Genomic DNA, 20,209 nt, shown 5'->3' with positions numbered 1-20,209 from the left:
CCACATGGGAGGTCCCCGGTTCAAACCCCGGTCCTCCTTGACCCGTGTGGAGCTGGCCCATGCGCAGTGCTGATGCGCACAAGGAGTGCCCTGCCACGCAGGGGTGTCCCCCACATAGGGGAGCCCCATGCGTAAGGAGAGCCGCCCAGTGTGAAGGAAAGTTCAGCCTGCCTAGGAATGGCGCCGCACACACGGAGAGCTGACACAACAAGATGACGCAAGAAGAAACACAGATTCCCGTGCCGCTGACAACAACAGAAGCAGACAAAGAACACGCAGCAAATAGACACAGAGAACAGACAACCGGGGTGGGGTGGGGGCAAGGGGAGAGAAATAAATAAATAAATAAATAAAATCTTTAAAATAAATAAATAAATAAATAAATAAAAGGCCGAGGGCGGGAAATCCTTCTAACTGAAGCCCCAGTACTTTCTTTCTCTTTATCGTATTCTTTGTTCCTCAGAAGTTCCAAAAAAACTTGTTTATATTCTGCCAGTCCATGGGCCATAGTTTGCTGATCTTTTTTTAAAAATTGTTTTTTTAAAATATGATTTATCTTCATTACTGAAATTTTTGGTCCACCCTTAAATTTTGTGCCCAAGGTGAGTGTCTCACCTGCCTCACCGTTGTTGTGACCATTTAGTGTGGAATTTCACAGATTAAACTCCTGAGAATGTTACACATAAATTTAACTCCTTTCCTTAACACCGTCATCATCATGGAACAGAAGCCACCCTTCATTGAGTGGTCTAAGGACTTTATCTGCATGGTTTTATTTTATCCTCATCACAGTTACAGTGAGAAGCAACTGAATTATTCTCATTCTATGATAAGAGAACTGAAGCTCAAAGTAACTTATCCAAGGACACACAACTATTAAATGCTGAACTTTGCCATTATGGAGAAAACAGAGAAAGTGTTGGTGTTTGCTGTGTTCTTGATATACAGGTATCTTTTATTCTCTTAAACATCTTTCATATTTCAAAAAAACCCAATTGTGTTATTTTCCTTTCAAGTAATGAATCCCTTTATAAACTAGCTTGAAAATCTTGCTTTGTCCTTTCTGCCTGCACGTGGTTGCAAATGCAGACAGTTTCAAGGTAAGAACTCTCCACGTCTTTAGCTTTTTAGAAAGAAAACACAGTGGTGTTTGAATGTAACTGCTCTAGTAGCAGAAAGCACAAACATAAAGGAGCTAGGATGTCTGGGTGGGGCCAAAAAGACAATGTAAGCCGGCAGCATTTTAGAGGTTTCAAAGCCTTCATCTGTAGTTATTCCTCTCCTTGCGGCTTCCAAAGGGGACTTTTGCACCTTGCAGTTGTTCTTGAAAAATGGACATGTTAAAAAGCCATCCTAATTTTACAGTTTTAGCATAATTTAAAATGTGCTAATGAACTATCTTTAAATAGCCAAGCCAGACAGCGAGGAAGGAAGAGGGAACCTAAGGGATGGGCTCATAAAAAATGCCAGGCTCCTATCCAAGCAGAGGTGCAGCGGTGCTCAGAGGTGTATTCACCAAGTGCAATGAATGTCTCATGACGATGGAGGAGGTTGTTGTTATGAGGGGAGGAGTGGGGTGAAGGGGGTGTGGGGTATATGGGGACCTCATATTTTTTTAATGTAACATTAAAAAATAAATAAAGAAAAAAAAATGCCAGGCTCTGGGCTCAGCATGGCCTTCTTCCAGCATCTTCCAGAAGCAGAGTGGGGAAGCTCTCCTGGCTCTAACAATACCTAAACAATATTTATAACGGTTTTCCCAGGTTTGCTTTCTTAGGGAAATCTGGTCAGTGAGCAAGATTTGGCCATTGTCTAGTAAACTGGAATGAAAGGAATTTATTTAAATGTCAAGAAGCTGGATTTCCAATTTAGGAACTGTTTGTGACTGTGAGGAAGAGAAACTCACTCAAGCTACCTGAGGTAAAGAACAACAACCAAAGACATGTATATATTGGAAGTTTAGAGAGATTTCTTGTGGAACCCAAGGACAGAAGGAATGACCAGACTTAAAGCGAGTCTGGAACCAACATACAGAGTTATTATAAACTAAAGTTATCAGGAACTAAAGAAATTGATGTGATTTAAAATTAGATGGACATTTAATTAAACTCTTTTGCAGGCCCCTAAATGACTTGCATGCAGTGAGATTAAAAGGAAAACTGTAAATTGGGAACTAATAAATATTTAATCTTAAATTTCTACGAAACATAACTTTTTGGCCAACTTTCTCTAATTTAAAAATACTTCCTTCCATTTGAAAACAATTATTGGTTAGATTTTTTTCTTACCTCACAATAATTCCCAAGTATGCTTGATAATTATGACAAATCATAACCAGATGTGAATAAAATGAATTATTGTTAGTCAAGTAATTTTAAAAGCAAACTTCAAAAAATATCTCTCAAGATACTGGATTTCGACATGCTCTCTTAAAACAGAGTTGGTAAAGAGATTCTCATTAGCTTAGCTGAACCAATAGGTTGACTTCCTGGTGATTATTTCTGATCCAGTCAACTATGGTGGTGGTGGTAGGTCAATCAATTGGGGCTTTTTCCTTTTCTTTCTTTTTTTTTTTTAAAGATTTATTTTATTTCTTTCTTTCCCCATCCCCCTGTTGTCTGCTCTCTGTGTCCATTTGCTATGTGTTCTGCTTCCGCTTGCATTATCTAGTGGCACTGGGAACTGCGTCTCTTTTTTTGTTGTTATTGCATCATCTTGTTTTGTCAGTGGCGCCACTCCTGGGCAGGATGCACTTTTTTTCACATGGGGTAGCTCTCCTTATGGGGCGCACTGCTTGCACATGCGGCACCCCTATGTGGGAGCGCCCCTGCATGGCAGAGCACTCCTGCGCCATGCAGCACTGCATGCGGGCCAGCTCACCAAATAGGTCAGGAGGCCCTGGGGATCGAACTCTGGACCCTCCCTATGGTAGAGGGACACTCTATCAGTTGAGCCATGTCTGCTTCCCTTCCTTTTTTCTTTTATGGCACTCTAGTGATGTTTCTCTTGGGTGAAAATCTATCATAAGAGACTTGTACAAATGACGACGTAGCTAAGAAGGACCAATAACTGTGAGTTCTTTAGGGACTTTGTTTTTCACCTAACTAGATTCTTCCCTTTAACACTCTAATGACTGTCCTGGGTTTCTCAGCCATACCCATTGCTCTGTGATGGCCCCCAAAACTGTCCATCACGTGCCTCTCATCTGACCTCAAAACACAGTGAGGGGAATAGATGTAGCTCAGTGGCTGAGTGACTGCCTCTCACGTACAAGGGCCTGGGTTCAATCCCCGGTACTTCTTAAAAATACAAAACAAAACAAAAAAACCCACAATGAGAAGATATCACCTTCTGGATATCTCTACCTTGAGGTTCCTGGCAACTCAAATTCAAAAAGGGCTAAAGTGAACCCACTAAATTTTCCATTAACCTGTGCCCCCCATCTTTATTTCTAGTTTTATTGAATGGCAAAATATCAATCCAGTTTTCCAAACCAGACTCCTGAGAGCATTCTTGGCTTCTCCGTTTTATCCCACATCCGGTCACTCACCAAGTCCAGTTGATTTTACCTTGTACATTTCTCTTGAACATGGATTGTGGAGGCAGACTGCCTGGGTTTGAATCTTACCTGGCAACTTCCTAGCTGTGTGGCCTTGGTAAACTACTTGTCTTCCTGTGCCTCAGTTGCCTTCATCTTGTAAAATAGCATAATAATGGTATTTTACAGGGGGTTGTGAGTGAATTAATGCATATAAACTGCTTAGAACAGGTCCTGGTATGTAGTACCAGTAATATAAGTATTTGTTATTCTTTGCCATTACAGTATTATTGAAACTGTCAATTCCCTTCATTTACACTGCTACCACCCTCTTCCAAGCCACCTCCATCTTTGGTTTAAACTGCTGGACCAGTTTCCTAGCAAATTTCTGCCTCCTCTCTTGCCTCCTCAGCCCATTGTCTAGGACACAGCTAACAGGAATTTTCTGAAACATAATTTTCATCATAACATTTTTCTGCATAAAGCCCTTTTGTGTTTCTCCATTACTCTCAGGAACAAAGTCAAACTCCTTAGCCTTGGCTGAGATTTGGCACCTATTAGCTGTCCAGCCTCATCTCTCACTCCCACCCATCCTCTTCACTACTCCAACCTGAATTAATTGCTTTGGTCCCAGAACTTGCCTCTGTCTTGACCTGAATTTAGCCCTGGCTGCTGCCTGTTTGCAATGATGTGTCTCTCAAATTTTATCTTCAATTCTTTGATTGCAAGGGACTACAACTCACTTGCAGAGACCATCAAACATAAAGGCATGATTTATTATTTCTTTATTCAACAACTATTCACTGTGTGCCTACTTCATGGTACCAGATGCTGTTCTAGGCCATGGGAATATAGAAGTAGAAAAAAATACTCTGCCCTTTATAAGGCTTACCATCTAGAGGGGGAGATGGGGAAAAAAAATGTTCGTATGATCTAATGTCGGAAAAGAGGAGTGTTATGGAGAAAAATTAAGCAAGGCATTGTGCTAGAGAGTGAGGGAAAGGGAGGTTTTCCACTGGTGATCAGGGAAGGCCATTGAGGAGATGTGATATATGAGCAATTGAGCGCCGTGGCTATCTGAAGGAAGAGCTTCAGGTAGAGGAACAATATGTGCAAAGGCCATGAGGCAGGCGTGAGCCTGGAATCTAGTCAGGTGGCTGGCGCTGAGGGAATCTGGAGGAGTGGGAAAGAAAGGGGGGCAGAGAGGGGCCAGGGGCCCTGCTATGTAGGGCTCTGCATACCTAGTAAATCCTATGGATTTTATTCCAAATGTGATGAGAAGCCACTGAAGGTTATGAGTGGGGTGTTACAAGATCTGATTTACATTTGAAAAATCCCTGCTTTTGTGTGTGGAGAGTAAAATGTAGGAGGCACAAGTGGAGATTGGGAGAAGAATGAGCAGCCTAGTGAAGAGGTGAGAAGAGATGATGGGGTCTTGGCTAGTGGTGAGAAGCAGTTGGATTTGGAGTATACCTTGCTTGATAGTAGAGCCAGGGCTGGGATTAAGCTGAGATGAGGCATTCACCTCAGGAAAAGTAATATATATATTTTAAGATTTATTTTATTTATTTCTCCCCCCTTTCCCCCTGTTGTCTGCTCTCTCTGTCCATTTGCTGTGTGTTCTTCTGTGTCTGCTTGTATTCTCTTTAGGCAGCCCCAGGAACCGATCCTGGGACCTTCTGGAATGGGAGGGAAGCAATCATTCTCTTGCACCCCCTCAGCTCCCTGTTCTGCTACATCTTCTTATTTTCTCTCCTCTGTGTCTCTTGTTGCATCATCTTGCTGTGTCATCTTGTTGCACCAGCTCTCCACGTTGGCTGGCACTCCTGCATGGGGTGGCTTTTGCCTGACTGGCATTCCCACACAGGGTGGCACTCCTGTGCAGGGCTGCATTCCCATGCGGGCTGGCACTCTGTGTAGCCCAGGTTGCCCTCACCAGGAGGCCCTGGGCATCAGACCCTGGACCTCCTATATGGTAGATGGAAGCCCAATTGGTTGAGCCATATCCGTTTCCCAGGGTAAAAAAAAATTTTTTAAGGCGCCAAAATCTCAGTAATTAAATACATGGTGTTAATAAAAAGGGGTGTATGGAAAAATATACCAAATGTTTGCTATGGACCAGAGTTAGTGGTAATAGTCTGACAATGTTCTTTCATAATCTGTAATAAATGTTCCACAATAATGCAAGGTGTTGGCAGAGGGGTGATGTATGGGAATTCTGCACATTATGCAAGATTGTTTTGTAAGCTCACAACTTCTCTAATAAAGAATATATATTAAAATAAAAAAATCTCAGTAATCAAGATAAATATTGAATGCAATATTAAAAAATTAATGCAAAAATGCATAATGAACAAAATGTCAAAATTGGGAAAAAGACAAGCTGGTTTTTGTTTGTTTTATGGACCATGTGTTATGGTGTACTGAGAACAGTTATTTCCAATCAGTTAATGGTTCCACAGTCACCACATGTTCCAAGGACAGGTTTATTATGTTGGCAATGGCAGGTGAATTGATCGGGCAATATGGGGCCTTATATGTAGTCATGATTTTAAGCTGTAGAGCTTTTTTTTTTTTAATATTCTTCAAACATTATTGCACTTTAACTCTCATAATTTGACAATATATCCATGAAACAATCTGCAGACAACTACTGTTTTAACAAAGAACACTTTTAAGTAGACATGACTGTCCTAAATTGTTTATGAGGTATGAATTTTACAAACATTACTTATAGATTAGCAGTAACGGTGGAGCTGAGAGTATTGCACCTTCTCCAGGCTGCATGGCAAGAACCACCAATAGTGTGGTGGCATGTGTGGCCCTTTCCAAGGCCACAACTCTCACGGCCTGCAGACGTCAGCCTGTGCATCTCCCTGTGCTTGTGGACTGGCTTGGTGATCCACTGGGTGTTAGGATTTCTTCTGATAGCATTATGGAATGGATCAATGAGGATCACCTCAAAGAATTTGTGCATGGAATATTCACCATCCCAGCAAGAATTCAGGACTCTTAGTGCCCTGCAGTGCCGTCCAGCTCTCTCCTCAGCAACAGACTGAAGGCTTGGAGCAAACTTCAGCTGGTGAACACTGATGCACAGGCTTGCCGTAGCTTGCACCCTTGGGAATGGGGCATTTGCGGCCACCACGGCGCACTTGAATCCTGTAGATGACATAACCTTGCTTGGCTTTGCATCCCAGTTTGCGCGCTTTATCCGGCCTGGTTGGGTGGGGGGCCCTGTGGAGCACAGAGAGCTGGCGGTACTGCCAGCAGCGGACACGGAAAAGAAAGCGCATCACATCGGACTGCTTCTTCCTCCACAGCTCCTAGATATATTTGTAGGCACCCATCTTGGTGATGGCTGCCACCAGACGGAAAGCTGTAGAGCTTTTATTAACTTTTCCTACTCAGTTCAAAAACTCCCATATAGGGTTGCACATTTCCCCTTTTGCCCCAGGCTTGGGTATGGCTTGGCTCAGCATTGGGTAGAGCTGACAGAATTGGTTGATGGCAAGAATGTATGGTATAAGCAAAAGAGAAATCAATGATGCTCCTAGGTTTGAGCCTGAGCAATTGGATGAATGGCGATGTCATTAGCCTGATGGGCGAGCTTGGGAGACAAGCAACCTTGGCACATAAAATTCTGGAGTGCTGTTTAGGGCAAAACAGATTTGAAATGCCAGTTATGTTACCAGATTTTATCTAGGTTCTTAACTGTGCTGCAGAAATGAATTTCAAGAGCACATCGGGTGAGTTAGGCCAGTAATTTATTAAGGGAGGGAGGGACGAGACATGGGAGAAAGTAACAGATCATGGGTCCCAGGTAGAAAGGAAGGGGTTGAAAAGTGATAAAGCGGGGTGATTTACAGACTACAATTCCAAATTATAGATTATAAATGCCCTGGTTTTACTTGCGTGGTGACCATGGTAGGGGAAAAATGGCGAGAGCAGGGCCCAGAAGGCAGGAATGGGGGTCCAATGGCTAGAGAGAGCATTCAGGCCTTGAGCCTGGTTTTTGAACTAAGTATGCCACCTCTTTGCTAATGGCCTAGGAGGAGTCCCAGCTGTCTACTATTTTGATTGATTACCCCACCTATGAATCCCCTAGGAGGACCCAATGATAAAGTTCTTGGGGAATATCTGGGGCTTCTCCTGGCTTCTGAAGGAAATCATGTTCTGAATGACAGAATCTTGGGGAGGGTCTTCCAGCAGCCGTCTTGGAGGTTACTGATGTCCACGTGGACCAGATCCATCTATTGATTTCCTATCTTACTAGCTGGCTTCATTTAGACATCCACACTGGGGATGACCAGTAGGCAGCTAGACATCCAAGTCTTTTACTGTCCACACACCTGTTCTATTCTCCCCTCTGCAGACCAGCAATCTTGTCAAGGGTCTTAGATCTTGCTTCTGATGACTGTGGCAGCATGGTTTGGGTGCAATCATTCTAATTTGGGTCACCATACTCCATAAGCTCACCATTCAATGTGACTCATTCTCACAGCCTAGTTTCACTACTGGAGAGAGTGTGTGATGGCCCAGCCAGGGTCAGGTGTCCCAGCAGATCCTGCCTGCTACGGCTGGGTTCATAGAACATGTAGGACATTGCTCTGGGCAGGGCAGGAAAGTTCATGTGGCAGGCACATCTACTCATAAGCTGGCCATGACCCTCACTGCCTGGCCAGCTTCTACTCATTCTCCAGGTCTTAGCTTTGTTGGAACTCTTTTGGGAAGACTTTTCTGAACCCCTTTTCCCACAGTGCCCAGAGTTTTGTTCCTTCATAGGAGGTTGCATAATTACCTGTTTTCTAGTCTGCTGCCCTCACTAAACTGTTCAGTCCTGAAGGGCAGGGATTTGCACAGAACAGATACTAAAGAAGTATTTGTTGAATGAATGAGTGAACGAATGAATATATGAGAAAAATTACCTGCCATGAATGTGTGCTCTTTCTAACTTGCTGGGTAAGGGATGGTGAGGATGAAGAAAGATGTGAAAAAACCCCACAAAAATACAGAACGAAACAAACAAAAATCATAACAAAAACCTGTAGCTACATTCCAGGTATATAGTAATAATAATAAAATTACTTAAAAAACAAATTTGGGAGAAACTTTGGAGTTGATAAAGTGATCAGCCTCACCGTTTATAGTTTTCTGTCTTGAGAAGTGAGACCACACAGTGGCTATGAACAGTATATGTGGGCAGTGTATGTTCACATATATATAAACAACATTAGAGAATGATGGTGCTAGAAGGGAGCTTAAGATCCCTTAGGTCAGGCTTTTAATTTTTTACGTGTGAAAACAAAGTCCCAGAAAGGGTAAAGATGATGTGCTTAAGATCCCTAAAACTTTCAGCCTTTGTTCTGGTTCTGGTACGTAAGGTCATTTCTATTTAAAGCGATTATTTTTAATCTGTATGGATCAAGGACCCAATTTGAAAGAAATCTGTTGAGAACCGTGGAGCATCTCTCTGAGGGAAAAATGTATGTTGGTGTGAACTTGAGAAATTGTCACCTTTAAGTCCAAGGATTCCTGTTTGGAACCCACAAATCAAAGGAAAGCTGATCTAATGAAAAAAGAAAAAAGAAAAAAAGGAAAACTCAAGGGGTGGTCGAGAATAGTGGACATTGAGCATAAGTATGAAAATATTCTTAGTAGGGTAGGGAGTATGTTATCCGACTTTTCTGAAAGATGGGTAAATGTCTTGCTGAGTTTTTGTGAGAGTTAGTTAAGAGAAAATATAAGTGCCATAGGAGGTACTTTTAAAAAATATATGGGATTTTAGGAATTCGCAAAGGACTCTTAACAAGGCTCTCTTAAAAACAAGTCTTTTCAGTTGAGGCCATCAAGCATACATGAGAAACTAAATACATTGGTGTAACTAGGTTTGCCCCTGGAGAATCCTTCTCTGGAGAAAGTGTGGATTTTTGCAGGCTTAAGAAATGGGCATTTTGGCTGGACCAAGAAGTCATCCACATCTTTCAGAGTCCATTCTTCTGAGCAAGGATCTTTTAATCTTTGAATTCCCACCAGGGGAGAACGAGCCAAGTCACTGTGCTAATTCCATACCTCTGCTTGATTTGCTTCCTTTGTCTGAGCTTCCCAGCAGGAGACATTTAAATGTGGCCACTGAACTTGCTGGAAACAGACTCATCAGTACTGAAAGAAAATCACTGCTCTCTCCAGCACACTGACTACTCAGAGTGAGAGGGACCGGGTATGGAGATGCCCATATTTTTGAGCCCTCTCCCTAATATAAACGGCAGACGCTGGGGCTCCCAACTTGTTGAGTGGAAGCTTTTCCAAGGAAATCCTCCTGCATTTTACTTTGGTGTGTATGTGATTGTGTGGGTGTGTCTCAATGAATTCAGTCACCAGCATCCTACCTGGAAAGGTTCAATGCGTGCACATCACAGGGCACAGAGAAGGCACCCAATGAATGATGGCAGCGATGATGACGGCGATGATAATAATTAATTTGATCCTTTCTCTTGCCGACCCCCCCCCCCCCCCCAATTCATCTTCTATTTTCCCTTTTCCTTGGAGGAAAGGAGAGTAACAATCTTATGAAATCCCCTTATCCTCCTAAGGACGAATAGGCTAATGGGAGGGTGCCAGGATGTGAGAACTCCGACCCCCACTCCGAAGCTTAACTTGGAAGAGAGCTGCTCCACCTCCCCCCCCCCCAGGTGCCATCCCTGCCCCTGTCGTCGAAGCCACCTGATGAGTCACGGAAGTGCCTGGCAAAACCCTGGGGGGGGGGGGGGGGGAAACGACAAGATTTGACGGCGAGGTGCCTCGCTCCGGCGGCCCTCAGGGAGGCGGCGCCGCGAAGGCCCCCTGCGCCCCCCGCGCCCCAGCGCCCTGAGCCCGCGCGTGCCGGCGCTCTCTGCTGCCCCCCGCGGAGGCGCCGCTCCAGCCCGGGCCCCCGGCGCTCCGCGGGAATGCCGGGAATGTGAGTCAGGGCCGCGGCGAGCGGGCAAGCGCGCCGGGGAGGGGGGCGGCGGAGCGCGGCGCCTGGCAGCGGCGCGAGCGCGCGTCTCGGGACTGCGGCGGGTGCCGCCCCCTCGGCCGCCCGCCCCGCCCGGCCCCGCGCCCGGCCCTCGAGCGGCCCGCGTCGTCCTCCGCTCGCTCGCTCGCTCGCCGCCTGCCCGCCCCGCGGCTCCTCCTCCCCTCGCTCCTGCTGGCTCGGGCTCGGGCTCGGGCGCCGGCTCGGGCTCCTCGCGGCCGCCGGGGGCCACGGCGACGTGAGGTGGTGAAAATCCATGTGGGACGGCGCCGGGGCGAGCCTCGGAAAGGTGAGGCGGCGGGGCTCTGGCGGGGCGCCGGCGGGGCGTCCCTCGTGCGGGCTAGCCCTCGCTCGTGGGGAGCTGCAATGCGTTATCGGCGGGAGCCGAGGGGTGACCAGCCGCCTCGCGGGGCTTGCTCGCGCGGGGGAAGGGCCGGCGGCCTACGGGCGGGCTGGCCGCGCTGTCTGCACCCCGGGCTGGAACAAGTGCACGGCTCCCGCGGCGCCGCCCGCCCGCCCCGCCGCCGGCCCCCTCCCGCGGCCCCCTCCCGGCGGCGCCTTCCTCTCCTCCCGCAGCCCCTCTTCCTCCGGGCTTCCCCCGTGTGGTCTGGAGGGCTGAGGTGTTCGCGGGGGCGGGGGTCGCGGGGAACCCCAAGCCAAACAAAGTGGAGAACGCTGGCGCCCCAGCGCGGGGGTGCGGTGCCTGGGTGCCGGGCTGGGCTCCGAGCAGAGCGTGCGAGAAAAAGACCCGTGTCAGGGCAAATGCCGCGGATTTACTGAGGAGGGGTCGGGGGCGGCGGCGTGAGGGCGAGTGCGATGTGAACGAGGTGAAAATATACGAAACGGTATTCCTTGCCTCCCTCTCCCCCGTCTCGAATTATGCAAGGAGGTACTTAGGAGGGTGGTAGCTTTTTAAATTTTATTTAATTACTGCCCGAGCCTTTGAAAGATCATCTTGGTACGGCGAAGATTAATAGGGCCGCTTGGGTAAGGGAGAATAAAATCGCGCTCGTAAACTCTCCGGTCGGCCCGACCTTATTCCTACGGTACTTAGGGGTCTCCGTCCCCCTCGCCCGAGAGGGCAGGTCCGCCCGCTAGGAGCTCATCGATTTTCGGCGGCGCCCTGCCTTCGCTGGCTGAAAGGCAATTGACTCCCTGAGCGGTGAATTGTCCGTTCCCTCTGTGATTGACAGCCACACCTGCCACTTACGGGGGTAGTACCAGGGCCGGGGGAACCCCAAGAGCCAATCATTGTCCGGGAGAGGAGGGCAGCTCTCACTTGTCATGGTTAGTGTTCCTGGTTGGCTTTTTAAATCAGTGGTTTTACTTAACCATTGGTTTGCACCAGGTATGAGGCTCCAGCAGCGAGAGGCAGAAGCCGGGAAGAAAACTCTTCAAAAATGAGCGTAAGAAGTAAGTGTTGGACCAGTTTCCTTGTCCACCTCCCCCCCCCCCCCCATCATTAGTCATAGTAGTTTGGGATGCTGAGGCAATTGGTGAATGGCTTAAAATAAGATGAAATGAATTTGTGTAAAGAATGAAATGGGGAGGTCTTGGGGGTTGTAATTGCCCACCTATTCCTTGAGATATGGTCGCGGGCTCCTTTATGAAAGACACGGTTTACTGTGGTGCTGCCAGGGAAAAGGGTGTGGCACTTTGTCTCCTATAGTCAGCCTTGTCCTTGTAGAGTCACATTGTTTCTCAGTATACATTACTTGGCTCTATAGAGTGGATTTTTAAGCTGCTTTTGAAGTAGGCAAGCATGCTTTATTAGGATTACCAGAATAGTAGGGATTCGTGTAGTTTTAACAGCGGAGCTCAACTTCTGAGGGCTGTCTTGTTCTCTGTTTCTGGATATCATTTTGGAGGTAGCAGTGGAGTCAAGCCAGATCCTCTCTGGAGCGTGGAAGAATTTGCCTTTTTCTTAGGTGAGCCATCTTGTCGGTTTGCTTCTGTGCTTTAATAAAAACCTTGCACAGTTTGGGAGTGGGGTGGATGTGGATGGTGAGAGAACTCTGCCACCAGTCAGACTTTGATGGGTGGATGGATTGTGGACAGAAGGACCTGATCCTTCTTAACTTTCTACTAGTCAGAGGCTTATTTTGCAACCCTCTTCTCCCTGAACTCATAAGAAAAATGATTGTTCATCTTGAGAGTTGTCTCCTAATAGAAGCTATTGTTGGATGTGAATATAAAGCTATGAATCTAGCATTTCATGAAAAGATTGTGAGCCAGAGTATACTCATTAGGAGCCAGGTATGTTAAGGATATTATTACTATTACTATTGTCACAATGTTATTGTTATTGCATGTATCTATGAGGTGCTGTGCTAAGTAATTGACATGCTTTTTCCTTTTTTAAGCCTTGCAGAGCCCCTGTGAGGAAGGTACTACTATTATTTCCAAACTGTAGATGAGGAAACTAAGAGGATTTAAGTGTCTTGCTACAGCTCAGGGTGAGAACATGAATTTGATCCAAGTTATGTCTGACTCAGAGCCCATGACCTTGACCAGTGGCTTTGGCTGTTCAAATTTTGGTTATGTAGCCCGTGTATCCAGTTTGAAGAGCAGGCTCTCCCTGTGTACATAGGGGCTGCTCTCTTAAGAGTCAACTGCATTGTTGGTCTCTGCACCACCCTGCTTGCCTCTCTGCTTGACGTCTTTTGCTTCCACCAAAAGACAAATTTAGTAACTATAAATTTCAGGTAGACCAGTTTGGCCCAAAAGAAAATTGCTTCCAAATCCTGAAGTGTTTTTTGTAAGACTGATGATGACTTAATAATGATGACTTAAATGACAAAACAAAATTCATACTCTTCCATTTTTTTAATACCTTAAACTTCTGGTTGGAGTTTTGAATAGGTCTTGGTTGAATATATGCTCTTAAGTTTATTCAGTTGGCTTTTTTCCCCTATGTTCAGGGGTTAGATTTTTATTTTACATTTCCCTGAAAAAGACACCCATTTTCATTAGTGATAAAATGTAATTGCATTAAAACTTTTTCTATTAAATCACCATGGCCCTCTTGTTTTATTATGTTGGAAAAGCCACAAGACTTAGATCTTATCAGTGCCTTCCCATTGTTGAAAATGGTGATGGTTTGCCAAAGCAGGTATCCTAAATGATGAGTTTAGATGGATGGTGTTGATATTCACAAACTCATAGTCTTTTCACAATGTGGGCTGATTTAGGTACAGTCTGCATTTTTGTTTGTTTTACCAGGACATCCTTTAACGCCTTTCATCTTCTAACAGACAAACATTTTGGCCATCACATGGGTGAACTACCTGTGAGCCAACAGTTCAGTTTCAACAATGAATATATTATTCCTTGTTATTTTATTGTGGTTTTCCTAATTTTAGAAAGATAGAAAAATGGAACAAGAAAAGCACTGATATTAATGATAATATAGGTCTCATAAAGTTAAAACAGTTGGTCCAAAGGTAGAAATCAATGGGTGTACCAGAAGCAGAGATTCTTCAGCCTGTTCTTTTTTCTTTTGTGAAGAAAAAGAACAAAATGAATGAATATGTAAGAAATGCTAAAAGGTACTTAGTCAACTTTTGCTGCATAACAACACTCCTTGACTTCCAACACCAGGTATTTATTCTCACACTCTGGATCTTCAGTTTGACTATGATTTGGCTGATCTAGGCAGGCTCCTTATTATGGAATGTCAGGGTGTATATCAGTGAGAATTTTGTTTAGCCACAGGTAACAAATTGTCACTTGTAAGTAAGGATGTTATTTGTTTTATGCAAGAAGAAATACAGGGGAAGGCAATCTAGGCTGGCACTATGACTCAACAGTGTCATTGAGACTGAGATTCTTCCAGCCTCTAGGTCTGCCTTCCTTTTTTTTTGTTTTGTATTTTTAAAGATTTATTTATCCCCCCCTTCCCTCCTCGTGCCCTGTTTTTTTGCTGTCTGTGTTGTCTTTTTTTTTAAAGATTTATTTTTTATTTATTTTTATCCCCCTCCCTCCCCGCCCCCCCCCAGTTACTGGGAATCTGTGTTTCTTTTTGTTGCGTCATCTTGTTGTGTCAGCCCTCCGTGCGTGCGGCGCCATTTTTGGGCAGGCTGCACTTTCTTTCGCAATGGGCGGTTCTTCTTACGGGGCGCACTCCTTGCGCATGGGGCTCCCCTACATGGGGGACACCCCTGTGTGGCACAGCACTCTTTGCGCTTATCAGTGCAGCTCATGGGCCAGCTCCACACGGGTCAAGGGGGCCCGGGGTTTGAACTACGGACCTCCCATGTGGTAGGCGGACACCCTATCCATTGGGCCAAGTCTGCTTCCCTGTCTGTATTGTCTGGTCTTCTCACTTTCTCTCCTCTAGGATTCAATCCTGGAGACCTCTACTGGGAGAGAGGTTCCCTGTCAATTGTGCCACCTCAGTTCTTGGTTTCTGCTGCGCTTCACCTTGACTCTCTTCTTGTCTCTCTTTTGATGCGTTATCATCTTGCTCCATGACTCACTTGCACGGGGTACTGGCTCACCATGCGGATACTCGTGAGGGCACTGGCTTACTGCATGGGCACTCATGCGGGCATGCTTTCTTCTCTTCTTTTTCACCAAGGAGGCCCCAAGGATCGAACCCAGGTCCTCCCATGTGGTAGGCGGAAGCTCTATCACTTGAGCCACATCTGCTTCCCTCTGGCTTCCTTAATAGTTTCACTCTCACTGTTGAAGTTGGCTTCTGCCTCCCTAGACATTATATCAATGTTCCCAGCAGCAAGAAGCAGAAGTGGACCAAGAGCTGTTGGTGTGTCAGCCAAATGTGTCCTCTGCATTAAACTTTTGGAAAGCCCCTTCCAACTACTTCTACTTAGTCACCATCAGACCTGAATCCCATGGCCACTCTAGGCTGCAAGGGACTCTGGGGTGGTGAGGTGGGCATATTGCCATCTCAAATGAAATTGGATGTTAGGTAGGCAAACAACAGTGTCTGCTCTAATATTAAATTAGGTATTTTGTGTAAAGTCCTAAGCACAGTTCCTGGCACATAGTAAGTGCTCACTAAGATTAAGCTATAACTATTGCTGCTATTATTATAATTATTTTTCTTATTATTCAACTAGCTTACCCCCTGGCCAAATTGAATATCTCATTATATCCTTATGTGCTGCTCTTGTTTCCACTACATGGACTTCTCTATCTGCATCTCCAACTCTATCACTGCTTCAAGGTCCAAGCAAATGCCACTGCATCCAAAAAGTCTTTCTAATGATAAATCTTGTGGTGGTAGGACCCACCCAGATCAAACTTTGTTCACTATTGCTCTGAGCATTGTCTTTTGGAACAGAGTAGGTTCTAATAAACAGTACCTTAAGAATTTAAGTAGTTTGTATACATACACATACCTGCTTTTACAGTCAGTCTTTAGAATCAAATATGATACATTCCTGAAATGGAAAAGATAAACTGTAGCCTTTATATATCATAAGGCTATGGGTGGGAGTGAGAGGATACGGATTGCCTTCCCAGCGAATTAAATGGAAAAAATTATAAAATTCTCTAATTATATCATACATTTTAGATGCTGTGGAAGTTGGATTATGGTTCATCAAATATTCCTTCCCCTACTCTGGGCAGAGTGTACTTCTACCCACAGATGTTGGGTTTCACCATGTGAATTGTTTTGCCCAAAAATGTTGTTAGTGAAGGTGACCCAAGCAGGATGCCTTACCATTAGGCTGTGTACTTTGGGCTCTTGCCTCCAGTGATCTGCCATGAAAAGAACATGCCCCAGGTAGCAGCTACCCCTCCATCCTGAGCCCCAGACACATGTGGAGCAGACCCGAATCCTTAAAGCAGCTGCTTCACTTCATACTTGTCTTACAGGTGAGCTTTTTTTTTTTTAATTTATTTTATTTTTTTTTATTTCTTTCTCTGCCGCCCCCCCCCCCAGTTGTCTGCTCTCTGTGTCCATTTGCTGTGTGTTCTTCTGTGACCGCTTCTATCCTTATCAGTGGCACCCGGAATCTGTGTTCTTTTTTGTTGCATCATTTTGCTACATCTGCTCTCCATGTGTGCAGCGCCATTCCTGGCCCGGCTGCACTTTCTTTCGGGCTGGGCAGCTCTCCTTACAGGTGCACTCCTTGCACGTGGGGCTCCCCTATACGGGGACACCCCTGTGTGGCAGGGCACTCCTTGCGCGCATCAGCACTGCGCATGGGCCAGCTGCACATGGGTCAAGGAGGCCCAGGGTTTGAACTGCAGACTTTCCACGTGGTAGGTGGATGCCCTAACCGTTGGGCCAAGTCCCCTTCCCCAGGTGAACTTTTGAGACTCAGAGTGAGTGGAGGAGCTGGGATTCAAAATGACATCCTTTTGACTTTGAGGCCCATCATCTTGCCTTTGTCTGGGCAGGATAAGTACTATGGTAGAGATAATGTTAGAAAAGTAGGTTGGGGTAAGATTGAGGGAGAAACTGGATACCAGGTTAAAAGTTTAAGCTTTTTTCATGGGCTAGTGAGTTTAAGATGATTTGTAAAAGACAGAGACTGGAAGGTGGGAGACCACTGAGGCCCAAGGAGGACACGCAGTGCCTCTCAATGTGAATGAAGACGGAGGAGAAGCTTGGCACAAAGCAGAGCTGGCAACACGAGAAGAGAATGGAATGGATGAACACAAATCAGAGTTGGCTGTTAACCTGTAATCTTTTGAGAACAAAATGAAAGTCTCCTGAAGGTTAGTATTAACTTCTCCTGATGGCTTCACATTTGCCAGGAAGTAGGGAATGAGTAATGTAGAGAATTGCTAATGGGAGGTGAATCATTATTTACTGTTGTATGGTGGAGGCTTCTACTCATTGTCAGTACCATTCACTGAGCCCTAAATGACCTTGTACAGCATGATTTTGGTCTAGGTCTGGCGCCATTGTGCCAGTTAAAGGTAGCAGCGAGGGTGGTACGAAAGTACAAGAATCTGCCTGTCATCTGCTAAACATTCTAGAACTGTCTTTGTGTGTGTATGTGTGTGTGTGTGTGTGTGGTCATTTTACCTTTCTTGACCTACTCCCCACCCCATACTTTTTAAATCTGTGAAATCAAGGGTTTGGTTTATATTAGTGGTTTTCAAATGCTTTTTGGCTGTAGAAACTTTTTTTCCTAAGTAAAAACTTACCCAAACTTTCAATATATTTGTAGAAAAAAACAGTTGCTCTGGTAATTCAGGGTCCAGGTTCATGTTCCCTGAGATGCCTTTATGTTGAGACTGCAGCTTTAAAACGGTGCCTAACAACCTTTCAGGTCCAGGATTATGTGAAATTTATAGTGCTCAGGTGTTTTATTTGAGCATCTTCTGTAACATTTCCCTTTGTTATTCCACATCTTGTTTGTTCTTAGTTACCATCTATGGTAGAGACTTTTAATGTTCTCTTATAGCCATTTTTCCTCTTATTCCAAGCATATGTTGGAAGTGACTAGTATTACTTCTCTGCTAGAGCATTTACTTTCCAGTGTGATATTGTCCAGTGCTCTCTTCTTCTGCAGTTATGATCGTAGAAACACATGTTGAGATGGAGCCTAAGTGAGCAGGGCTTCCATTAAACTGAAGCTGAATATATATATTACTGAGAAATAAATCTCTGTTGCTTCAAGCCACTGAGATTTTTGTGATGTTTGTTACTGCAGCATATTTTAGTTTATCCTTTCTGACACATCATCTTTTAGCACATCAGTTGAACTTTGACTTGCTTTTTGAGTGTCTTCTGAATTAACCTGGTTGTTAACATGCCTGGCTAACTTGTCTTTACTTTGACCTTAGGAAAGTAAGAACAGGCAAGTATCTATATCAGCTGTTCAGGTAGTCTTTGAATTGGAATCTTCATGCTCAATAACGTTGGTTTTCATATTAAATAGAAGCCTGGAGATGTATTATATAGTGCACTTTCCTTATTTTTTAAAGTCTTTATTTTAATGCTTTGTTGCTTTTTTAGATAATAGAAGAACCTCAGTGGCTTGGGGAAGAAGAATGATTATCATAATCATGGCTAGTATTGATTTAGGACTTGTATTAGTTTCCTGACTGCTAAAACAAATACCATACAATGGGTTGCTTAAACAATGAGTGTTCATTGGCTCATGGTTTTGAGGCTAGGATAAGTCCAAAATAGAGTTGTCTCAAGGCCATACTTTCTACCAGAAGACTTTGGTGGTGATCCTTGGTCCTTGACTTTTCAGTCACATGGCAGTGCATATGATGGTATCTTTTTTTTTTTCTGGATTTCTTTGGTTTCCAGCTTCTACCAGCTCCCTGTGGCTTCTCTTTGTGTTCAATTTCCTTTGTTTCTGAGGACTTCGGACACATTGGATTAAGTCCTACCCTCATTTGGTTTTGGCACACTTTAGTAATTCCTTTAAAGGCCCTGTTTACAAGTGGGTCTGCATTCATAGGACCAGAGTTTGGGACCCAAACATGCCTTTTGTGGGGGACATGGTTCAATCCCCAAAGTACTCATTGATTTGTCACATATTTAGTGAGCATCTACTATGTAATAGGCACTGGAAGCATGGAGGCAAAACGTAGATAGTTCCCCACTTAGCGCTTATATTCTAGTTGGGGTCATGGATAAGCTTGTTCTGTTCTGTGGAGGGCACCATTTATTGAGTGTTTACTACATGCCAGGCACTGTGCTAGGTACTATTTACCACACATTTCATACTACCTAAAAAGGTAGGTGTGTTATCTCCATTTTATATATGAGGAAACTGAGGTTCAAAGAGTTTGATAAGCCCCATGAAGGTAGAAACTTTGGTCTTTTGTTGTGTCCCCATTGCCTGGAAGAGTAAATGCTCAATAAATATTTATTTATTGAATGAATAGAAGAACTTGTTCAAAGTTAATGCCAGTGACAGAGCCAAGATTTAAACCTACATCTGTCTTACTGTCAAGGCTGCTAGGTTTTCCTTGGCCAAAGTGGGGCAATGGATGGCCTCCCAAGTTGCAGCAGAAGAGACCATCTCCAGCTGAACCCCCCAGGGTCAATGTCAAAGGCACCTGGAAGACTAAGGCTTGTTCTCTTTCATAGCAGGGCTGAATCATTTGCCTGTTTTTCCCCTCTATGCCTCACTTGGGGAGGCCCAAGGCCACTACCTCACTAACTTAATTGCTCATATAATTGGCTGCCCCCCCTCTTGGGCTAGTTCAACTTCTGCCCCTGCTGGATATCCTCAGCATTTGGCTGGCCCGTTCTGATTCCCAGGCCATGTTTCCAAAATCTGCTCTTAGCCTTTTGGGCATTTCTTCTCCACTTACATCTTTCAGACTCATTGCTCTGAAGTTCCGCTTCCTCTGTTCTTGAACTCATGTTGATGCTGCCAAACACAGTTCATCTTGGTCAGACCCCAGGAACTCTTTAGTGGCTGGCACCTCCTGGGCACTCAACAAAATTAAAAAAAAAAAAAAAAGAAAGGAAAAGAATAAAAGGCAGCCAGCACTTTCAGGAAGGAACTGAGTGATTGCTTTTTCCTGAAAGTCAGTAATTAGATGATGGCACCAGCAGTGGAGACATACGGGTCCAGTGCACGTATGGTTTAAAGACTAGTGGCAACGTTTATGGAGGCCTATGCCAGCAGCTTTACTTTGTCTGGTGTGTTCTTCAGAGTCTACATTTTGCGCATCTAATTCTCTGTATGTGGGTATCTGATCTGCTA

The 20,209-nt window shown here is 44.8% G+C and overlaps 1 protein-coding gene and 1 pseudogene across 20 annotated transcripts in view; one reads left to right on the top strand and one right to left on the bottom strand.

The window, feature by feature from the left end:
- Nucleotides 1–6,265: 6,265 nt before the first annotated feature.
- On the bottom strand, nucleotides 6,266–6,888 carry LOC131276042 (large ribosomal subunit protein eL15-like; annotated as a pseudogene).
- Nucleotides 6,889–10,569: 3,681 nt separating this feature from the next.
- The window catches only part of ERC2 (ELKS/RAB6-interacting/CAST family member 2), a 999,838-nt gene continuing 990,198 nt past the window's right edge, over nucleotides 10,570–20,209 (top strand). For 9 of the 20 annotated variants that reach the window (XR_011647537.1, XR_011647539.1, XR_011647533.1 and 6 more), the window contains exon 1: nucleotides 10,585–10,839. The gene's annotated coding sequence lies outside the window, so the exon portion shown is untranslated. Of the gene's footprint in view, nucleotides 10,840–11,898; nucleotides 11,964–20,209 lie in introns of all 20 variants that reach the window. The other 11 variants (XR_011647538.1, XR_011647536.1, XM_058288289.1 and 8 more) reach the window with 6 other exon arrangements.

Source organism: Dasypus novemcinctus, chromosome 26, assembly GCF_030445035.2.
Source record: "Dasypus novemcinctus isolate mDasNov1 chromosome 26, mDasNov1.1.hap2, whole genome shotgun sequence".
Lineage (NCBI taxonomy): Eukaryota > Metazoa > Chordata > Mammalia > Cingulata > Dasypodidae > Dasypus > Dasypus novemcinctus.
The sequence above is the reverse complement of the archived record's forward strand: the minus strand, read 5'-3'. Positions and strand labels throughout refer to the sequence as shown.